The sequence below is a fragment of the Scomber japonicus genome, chromosome 13 (assembly GCF_027409825.1).
Source record: "Scomber japonicus isolate fScoJap1 chromosome 13, fScoJap1.pri, whole genome shotgun sequence".
In the NCBI taxonomy this organism is placed as follows: Eukaryota; Metazoa; Chordata; class Actinopteri; order Scombriformes; family Scombridae; genus Scomber; species Scomber japonicus.
Genome location: NC_070590.1, coordinates 4197939 through 4207938, shown reverse-complemented (window position 1 = coordinate 4207938; position 10000 = coordinate 4197939). Strand labels below are relative to the sequence as shown.

Below are 10000 nucleotides of genomic sequence, written 5' to 3'. Positions count from 1 at the left end.
TAGGAGGGGAGAACAAAGAGGAAGGACGATGGAGAGAAAAGACAGATGGAGGGCTTGAAACAGGAGGAAGAGGAAGAGGAGGAGGAGGAGGAGGAGTGAGAAACTGTTGTAGAGAAGAAGAGGAGGAAGAGGAGACAGAGGAGGAAGAGGAGGAAGAGGAGACAGAGGAGGAAGGAAGATGGAGAGAAAAGACAGATGGAGGCTTGAAACAGGAGGAAGAGGAGGAGGAGGAGGAGGAGTGAGAAATTGTTGTAGAGAAGAGGAGGAGGAAGAGGAGGAGGAGGAGGAGTGAGAAATTGTTGTAGAGAAGAGGAGGAGGAAGAGGAGGAGGAGGAGGAGTGAGAAACTGTTGTAGAGAAGAGGAGGAGGAAGAGGAGGAGGAGGAGGAGTGAGAAATTGTTGTAGAGAAGAGAGGAGGAAGAGGAGGAGGAGGAGGAGTGAGAAACTGTTGTAGAGAAGAGGAGGAGGAAGAGGAGAGAAAAGACAGATGGAGGCCTGTGTGTACCTCTATGTAGGAGGGAGGGAGAAAGATCCTTTCTCCCTCCTCCCCTTCCTTCCTCCTCTCCTTCCTTCCGCCCCTCCCCTCCCTTCCTTCCTCCTTTTCCTCTCTTCCTCCCTCCCTCCCTCCTTTCATCCCTCCCTCCCTCCTCCCTTCCTCCTCTCCTTCCTTCCTTCCTTCCCCTCCCTCCCTCCCTCCCTCCCTCCCTCCCTCCCTCCCTTCCTTCCTCCTTTTCTCTCTTCCTCCCTCCCTCCCTCCTTTCATCCCTCCTTCCCTCCCTCCCTCCCTCCCTTCCTTCCCTCCCTCCCTCCCTTCCTTCCTTCCTCATTTCCTTCCTTCTTCCTCCCTCCTTCCTTCCTTCCTCCCTTTCTTCTTTCCTCCCTTCCCTCCTTCCTCCCTTCCTCCTTTCCTTCCTTCTTCCTCCCTCCTTTCCTCCCTTCCTATTCCCTCCCTCTCTTCCTTCTTTCCTTTCTCCCTCCCTCCCTCCCTCCCTCCCTTACTTCCTCCATTCCTCCTCTCCCTCCTACCTTCCTTCTTTCTTTAGTGCTTTCCTACCTTCCTTACTTCATCCCTCCCTTCCTTCCTCCCTCCTTCCTTCCTCCCTTGAGCTCATTTCACTCCGTTCATCCCAGGAGCAGAGATCAGAGAGCAGAGATCAGAGAGCAGGAAGCAGAGAGCAGAGAGCAGGAAGCGGTTGCTATGCGTCTCCTCGTATCATCCCTCTCTGTCTCCATCACAGTTTAGTATTTAGGTCCATTTAGAGTTAAGATGTTAAGGATCAGTGAGAGTTTACAGCCTGTCATGCTGTCAGCCCTGCGTTACTCCCTTCCTTCCTTCCTCCCTTCCTTCCTCCCTCCTCCTTCCCTCCCTCCTTTCCTTCCTTCTTTAAGAATCAGTGAGAGTTTACAGCCTGTCATGCTGTCAGCCTGCGTTACTCTGTGTAGGATGACGCGGATATAAAAAAGGAAGCGACTCCTCTGACTGGATGAGAGTTGACTCGGAGGTTTCTCAGCTGATGGATCAACTCCTCGTCCTCCCTTCCTTCTTTCCTCTGTCCTTCTTTCCTTCCTTCCTCCCTTCTTCTTTTCTTTTCTCCCTCCCTCCCTCCTTTCCTTCCTTCCTTCTTTCTTTCTCCTTCCCATCCTTCCTTCTCCCTCCCTCCTTTCCTTCCTTCTTTCCTCTGTCCTTCTTTCCTTCCTTCCTCCCTTCTTCTTTTCTTTTCTCCCTCCCTCCTTTCCTTCCTTCCTCACTTCTTTTCCTACCTCCTTTCCTTCCTCCCTTCCTTTCCTCCTTCCCATCCTTCCTTCTTCTTCCTTTTCTACCTCCTTTCCTTCCTTCCTTCCCTTCATTCTTCCTCCCTCCTCTCCTTCCTCCCTTCCTTTCGTCCCTTCCTTCCTTCTTCCTCCTTCCCATCCTTCCTTTCCTTCCTCCCTCCTTTCCTTCCTTGACTCGAGGACTACAGGAGGGTTAAAGGAGAGGAAGAGATAATTATTAACTTCTTTTTAATTTAGTGTGATCGATACGTCTCTGTCCATCCATGCACAGCTGAGTCTAATGATCAGGCATATTTTAAAGCAGGGGTGTCAAACATGAGGCTCGTGGGCCAGAACCGGGCCGCTGAAGGGGTGCGATCCGGCCCACTTTCCTTTCTGTGTTCTTTACCTTCCTTCCATCTGTCCTTCCTTCCTTTCTTCCTTCCTTCCTTTCTTCCTTCCATCTGTCCTTCCTCCCTTCCTTCCTTCTTCCTTCCTTCCTTCCTTCTGTCCTTCCTTCCATCTGTCCTTCCGTCCTACCTTCCTTTTTTCCTTTCTTCGTTCCTTTCTTCCTTCTGTTCTTCCTTCCTTTCTTCCTTCCATCTGTCCTTCCTCCGTTTCTTCCTTCCTTCCTTCCTTCTTTCCTTCCTTCCATCTGTCCTTCCTCCCTACATTCCTGTTTTCATTTCTTCCATCTGTCCTTCCTTCCTTCCTTCCTCCGTTTCTTCCTCCGTTTCTTCAATCTGTCCTTCTTTCTTTTCTTCCTTTCTTCCTTCCTTCCTCTGTTTCTTCCATCTGTCCTTCCTTCTTTCTTTTCTTCCTTCCTTCCTTCCTTCCTTCCTTCCTCTGTTTCTTCCATCCAGTCAAAATATGACTTTGAATAAACTGTGAACTTCCTGTCCAGTCAGCAGCCGAGCTAACGAGCTTGTTATTGACATTTAGGAATCCCAGCTGGCTAGCCTGTTAGCCGTTAGCTTGAATAATCAACCTGTCAGCTCAGCTCAGCGTCATCACCTGATACATCCGACAGAAATAAACGGAGCACATGAAGTCAGACTGGAGGCAGCTTGATGAGAGCAGCCGGACTGTAAATGTAACTGAACTGACAATTAATTCAGCCGAAGCCAAAAGCTTCATTTCACAGATCCAGAACAGCACCTGATCCTCCCCGTCTCTGGCAGCCAGCTGGACATCAGCAGGAAGAGGAGTTTCCCAAATGATGGCAGGTTTCTGGCCAGAGTTCACACTGAGTAGCTTTTGGCTTCCTAAAAACAGACATCAGAGCGCCGCTACACAACCATTAGCCTGTCAGACTCTGTAGCTTCAGTGGTTCAAGCCCTGAATGTCTGACTGGACTGAGTATAACGTCTCACTACAAGGAAACACTGGGATGTATTTTCATTGCTATGCCGACGATACGACGCTGTACATCAAAAATGCCCCAAGTCCTTCTGCAGCCACGTCACACCTCAGCAGCCGTCTGAACCCTTTATAGGTCTGCTCAACTGTCTATAAGTCACTTTGTGTCATGATATCTGGTCAAAAACCAAAATCTATTGAACTCATTTAACTTTTAGGTAAATCTTTAGCACTTGTACGAGGTATGTAATGCACAGACAGACCATTAGATTGGGTTAGGGTTGCTATGGATACAGGTTGTTCTATCGTTGCTATAGATACAGGTTGTTCTATGGTTGCTATAGATACAGATTGTGTTATGGTTGCTATAGATACAGGTTGTGTTATGGTTGCTATAGATACAGATTGTTCTATGGTTGCTATAGATACAGGTTGTGTTATGGTTGCTATAGATACAGGTTGTTCTATGGTTGCTATAGATACAGGTTGTTTTATGGTTGCTATAGATACAGGTTGTGTTACGGTTGCTATAGGTACAGGTTGTGTTACGGTTGCTATAGATACAGGTTGTGCAATGGTTGCTATAGATACAGGTTATATTATGGTTGCTATAGATACAGGTTGTGTTATGGTTGCTATAGATACAGGTTGTTCTATGGTTGCTATAGATACAAGTTGTGCTATGGTTGCTATAGATACAGGTTGTTCTATGGTTGCTATAGATACAGGTTGTTCTATGGTTGCTATAGATACAGGTTGTTCTATGGTTGCTATAGATACAGATTGTTCTATGGTTGCTATAGATACAGGTTGTGTTATGGTTGCTATAGATACAGGTTGTGTTATGGTTGCTATATATACAGGTTGTTCTACGGTTGCTATAGATACAGGTTGTGTTATGGTTGCTATAGATACAGGTTGTGTTATGGTTGCTATAGATACAGGTTGTGTTATGGTTGCTATAGATACAGGTTGTGTTATGGTTGCTATAGATACAGGTTGTTCTAGTGTATAAACGAAGAATAACACAAATCACTGCTGACATCAGGGAGGAAGGAGGGAAGCAAGGAAGGAGGAAAGAAAGGAGGAAGGAAGGCAGGGAGGAAAGAAAGGAGGACGGAAGGAAGGAAGGAAGGAAGGGAGGAAAGAAAGGAGGAAAAGAGGAAGGAAGGAAGGAAGATAGGTAGTGAGGAAAGAAGGAAGGTAGTGAGGAAAGAAGGAAGTGAGGAAGGAGGGACAGGAGGAAGGAATGAAAAGAGTAAGGAGGGAGGGAGGGAGGGAGGTAGGGAGTGAGCCTTTTACCACGTTGAGGATGGAGCTGAGTCTCTCCAGCTCACAGTCGATGATGATGTGATAATCCTTCTTGAAGTCGAGGTCGGCCAGCAGCTTGATGAAGCCGGCTTCTGTCAGCGTGTCCAAGTTAACGGAGGTGACCTGCCAACCTCGCTCCGCCGCCGTGTCCAAGATCCTCTGCAGCACCGACAGACCTGACGGGGGGGCACAAAACACTACATCAGTTCCCATCAGTCAGAGTCTGATGAGAGAGGAGATGATGACATCATTAATGGAGAGAAGAAAGAAAGAGGAGAAAACATCAACACAAAACATAAAATACATTACAAAGTTAGAAAGTACAAGAAAAATAGATCCAGAGCTCTCAACTCCATCCTGTTTAACACTGTAATAACTAAATGTTCCTGATATTACAAGACTACACGACTACACTACTCTTCTGAAGTCTGAACAGTCATAAATCACATGAAATCCGATTTTTGCAAACCAGATATAAACCACCTTTGGGAGGAAGTTTGGACAGATGTGTCTGAGTCTGAACAGCTCCAAACACTCATATCGGTTTAGACTGTCCATGACGTCTCTCTACGTCTCTACGCTACGTCACTCTATGCGACGCCAGACCCGCTTATTCCAGTTGTTGTTAGGTGATATCACTGAAGGACTTATTCCAGCTGTTGTTGCTAGGTGATATCACTGGAGGGCTTATTCCAGTTGTTGTTGCTAAGTGATATCACTGGAGGACTTATTCCAGTTGTTGTTGCTAGGTGATATCACTGGAGGACTTATTCCAGTTGTTGTTGCTAGGTGATATCACTGGAGGACTTATTCCAGCTGTTGTTGCTAGGTGATATCACTGGAGGACTTATTCCGGCTGTTGTTGCTAGGTGATATCACTGGAGGACTTATTCCAGCTGTTGTTGCTAGGTGATATCACTGGAGGACTTATTCCAGTTGTTGTTGCTAGGTGATATCACTGGAGGACTTATTCCAGCTGTTGTTGCTAGGTGATATCACTGGAGGACTTATTCCAGCTGTTGTTGCTAGGTGATATCACTGGAGGACTTATTCCAGCTGTTGTTGCTAGGTGATATCACTGGAGGACTTATTCCAGTTGTTGTTGCTAGGTGATATCACTGGAGGGCTTATTCCAGTTGTTGTTGCTAGGTGATATCACTGGAGGACTTATTCCAGTTGTTGTTGCTAGGCGATATCACTGGAGGCAACGGAGGACGTCGAAAACATCAGTCCATGGACAGAGGACCAAACCAAACTCTTAATCTTTGGGGAGATGGCTCGGTTCAAGCGAAGCTCGAGGGTTTGTTGTTGCTGTCGCAATGATATGACATCACACAATACACGCTAGATGACGGCTCCGCTCCGACGATGTTGCCACGGCAACCTGTCAGATTGGTCATTAATGTGGCCCAGTCTGAACAGAGCCAAATCCGATTTGGACACTTTCTAAAAACAGTGTGGACAGTCAGGCCTAAAAATCAGATTAGAATCAGATTTGCTGCAGTGTGAACGCAGCCTTACTCAGAGACCTCAAAGTAAAGTTTTGAGACAGTCCAAACTGCAAACATGATCAAATTATAGTAAAAAAACCCAAAATCATCCCATTTGAGAACCTTTCATTAATAAATGATCATTTAAAGATAATCAGAATGAATGATAAAAAAAAAAATCTGTTGATCAACTAATCAATTGATAAGAAAGAATACACTTTCCAACAAGTAAAACACACTGGGCAGCATCACCTGTTCAAATCAAACCGTCCTGCTATTCCTTCCTTCTGTCCTTCCTTCCTTTCCCTCCTTCCTTCCTTCCTCCCTCCCTCTGTCCTTCCTGTCTTCTTTTCCTTCCTTCCTTCCTTCCTTCCTTTCCCTCCTTCCTTCCTTCTGTCCTTCCTTCCTTTCCCTCCTTCCTTCCGTCCTTCCTCCCTTCCCTCTGTCCTTCCTGTCTTCTTTTCCTTCCTTCCTTCCTTCCTTACTTCCCTCTGTCCTTCCTGTCTTCCTTCCTTTCCCTCCTTCCTTCCCTGCACAGAGAAGACAGTCCTGGCAAAAAGAATCTGTTGATAACTATTATAAGAAAGCTAAAGATGCTAAAGATGCTAAAGCTACGACGCTAACAGCTGCGAACACCTGAGTTTCTATTTCTGTCATTAAACACAAGCTCCAACCTGCAGTTCTGCTCCTCTCTACTCCTCTCTACTCCTCTCTACTCCTCTCTGCTCCTCTCTGCTCCTCTCTAACTCCTTTCTACTCCTCTCTAACTCCTCTCTGCTCCTCTCTAACTCCTTTCTACTCCTCTCTACTCCTCTCTAACTCCTTTCTACTCCTCTCTACTCCTCTCTAACTCCTTTCTACTCCTCTCTACTCCTTTCTACTCCTCTCTACTCCTCTCTAACTCCTTTCTACTCCTCTCTACTCCTCTCTAACTCCTTTCTACTCCTCTCTACTCCTCTCTAACTCCTTCCTACTCCTCTCTACTCCTCCTCTACTCCTCTCTAACTCCTTTCTACTCCTCTCTACTCCTCTCTAACTCCTTTCTACTCCTCTCTAACTCCTCTCTGCTCCTCTCTAACTCCTCTCTGCTCCTCTCTGCTCCTCTCTAACTCCTCTCTGCTCCTCTCTACTCCTCTCTGCTCTGATTCTTTTCATGTGAGATTCTGAGGAGTGAGTTTGGCTTCTTGAACTGAATGTCAAGCTCTCTTCTCTTCTCTTCTTCTTCTTCTTCTTCTTTCAGAGGAATGAAGCTCTTGTGATGTCTGCCTCAGGCTGGACTTGGCCGGGGTGAAACTTCAAAAAAGCTTCTTCACTCTGACACGCTGCAGACTTGTGAGGGTTTATTTCTGTTTGCTGATTTAAATAATAAATAAATAAATAAATAAATAAAAGGCTGATGTGATGAAGTATCCAGGATGGAGTTCATGTCTAGAGGAAGCATCTCTTATCTCGTCTCATTTCCTGAGTAGTGATCTATTATTAAGCAGAGGAGCTGGACCTCACACAAAGAGACAGGAAGCAGGAATCAGATACGCTGAAACTCGACCTCACCATCAAACCTGGAACCTGACCCTAACCCTAACCCCTAACCCTAACCCTGGCCCGAGGGTTAACCCTAACCTGATGCAGGTAAAAGATCCAGACACAGAGAAACAGACTCCATCCTCATCAGGTCAAACACTTTAAAACAAAGGTGTCAAACATGCGGCCCGTGGGCTAATCCAGCCCTTCTTCCTCTTTTCCTTCCTTCCATCCTCCCTGTCCTCTTTTCCTCCCTACCTTCCTTCCTTCCTTCCCTCTGTCCTTCTCCTTCCTGTCTTCTTTTCCTTCCTTCTTTCCTTCCTTCCTTCCTTCCTTCCTTCCCTTCCCTTCCCTTCCATCATTCTTTCCCTCTGTCCTTCCTTCCCTCTTTTCCTTCCTTCCTTCCTTTCCTCCTTCCCTCCCTCCCTCCCTCCTTCCTTCCTTCCTTCCTTCCTTCCTTGACTCAAGGACAACAGGAGGGTTAAGGCAAAAGTATTAAATATACTTTACTTTACACACACAAGTAAATCTTCATCATTAGTGAATCAGGCTCTGTGGATGGTTTGGGTTAAAACAGTCAAAAAGTTGAGAGTGTAACTGTGGACACTTCTCAGCCTCAACGGACGCCATCTTGGCTCCGTAGCAGAACAGGAAGTTATAACTACGGTAAACATCCTGTCTTCTTTTCCTTCCTTTCGATCCTTCCTACCTCCTTCCTTTCGATCTTTCCTCCCTCCTTCCTGTCTTCTTTTCCTTCCTTCCTTTCTTCCCTCTGTCCTTCCTTTCTCCCTTCCTTCCTTCCTCCTTTCTCCCTCCTTCCTTTCCTTCCTTTCGATCCTTCCTCCCTCCTTCCTGTCTTCTTTTCCTTCCTTCCTTTCTTCCCTCTGTCCTTCCTGTCTTCGTTTCGTTCCTTCCTTCCTCCCTCCCTCCCTCCCTCCCTCCTTTCCTTCCTTCCTTCCTTCCTTCCTCCCTTCCTCCTTCCTTACAAATATAATGATACATGTGTTTGTTGCACTAAGCTCCACTACTCATCTCTTATAATCCATCCATGTGATTTGAGTCCAGCAGGAAAACTTTAGTACATTTACATATTCATAGATTCAAGAAGTTTAATGAGGAGACGCAGCAGATGCCACTTTAAGGATTTAAACATTGTAATTACACTCTTTCTTTTGGGGGGGGGGGGGGGGGTGTATAAAACCATATGAGCCACACATTATGATTCCTAGCAGAGTGTTTCTACATGTCTTAATGCATGTCTGCAGGGCATCTTTAAATCTCTTTAGTGTTTCTACAACCTAACTAAAAATCCTATGAGTCAACACAGAGTAATCACATCAGCATTTTACTGTACACACACACACACACACACACACACGCGCACACACACACACACACACACACACACAGATGGACAACGTGTTCAAAAGACAAGTCAGCAGAATTCAGATAGACTTCAAAGAGCAGAGAGAGACACACTGAAGGAGGAACTTCAAAGATAGAGTCTGACGCACACACACAGCGACACTCCTGCAGGGTTATTACCTCACAATCAGTGTGTGTATGTGTGTGTGTGTGTGTCTGTGTGTGTGTGTGTGTGGTCTTCCTCCATCTGCACACTCACACCAGAACAGAAAGTACATTACAGTAAAACTTAAAAATGCAAAGAGCAGAACAACAGAAAAAGGAAGAATCAGCATCGGAGTAAAATATAATCTTTACATAATATTTGAGCTCCTCCTCGTCAGCTGTGTGTGTGTGTGTGTGTGTGTGTGTGTGTGTGTGTGTGTGTGTGTGTGTGTGTGTGTGTCTACTGTAACTGTAAAGCATCATATCATTGGTCTACATATGAATACACAGCACAACGAGACACTTTAAATCCAGAGAGAGAAGACAGTCCTGATGTGTGTGTGTGTGTGTGTCCTGTCTTCTTTCCCTTCCTTCCTTCCTTTTCCTCCTTCCTTCCTTCCTTCCTTCCTTCCTTCCCTCCCTCTGTCCTTCCTGTCTTCTTTTCCTGCCTTCCTTCCTTCCTTTCTCCTTCCTTCGCTCCCTCTGTCCTTCCTGTCTTCTTTTCCTGCCTTCCTTCCCTCCCTCTGTTAGGGTGCAGGAGGAGGGTTAGGGTGCAGGGTTAGGGTTAGGGTGCAGGAGGAGGGTTAGGGTTAGGGTGCAGGAGGAGGGTTAGGGTGCAGGAGGAGGGTTAGGGTTAGGGTTAGGGTGTAGGAGGAGGGTTAGGGTGCAGGAGGAGGGTTAGGGTTAGGGTGCAGGAGGAGGGTTAGGGTGCAGGAGGAGGGTTAGGGTTAGGGTGCAGGAGGAGGGTTAGGGTGCAGGAGGAGGGTTAGGGTTAGGGTGCAGGAGGAGGGTTAGGGTTAGGGTTAGGGTGCAGGAGGAGGGTTAGGGTTAGGGTGCAGGAGGAGGGTTAGGGTTAGGGTGCAGGAGGAGGGTTAGGGTGCAGGAGGAGGGTTAGGGTGCAGGAGGAGGGTTAGGGTGCAGGAGGAGGGTTAGGGTTAGGGTGCAGGAGGAGGGTTAGGGTGCAGGAGGAGGGTTAGGGTTAGGGTTAGGGAGGAGGG

At 46.7% G+C, this 10000-nt stretch overlaps 1 pseudogene; it reads right to left on the bottom strand.

Moving 5' to 3' along the window:
* The window catches only part of LOC128371777 (glutamate receptor 1-like), a 51021-nt pseudogene extending 46386 nt beyond the window's left edge, over nt 1–4635 (bottom strand).
* Nucleotides 4636–10000: the final 5365 nt, after the last annotated feature.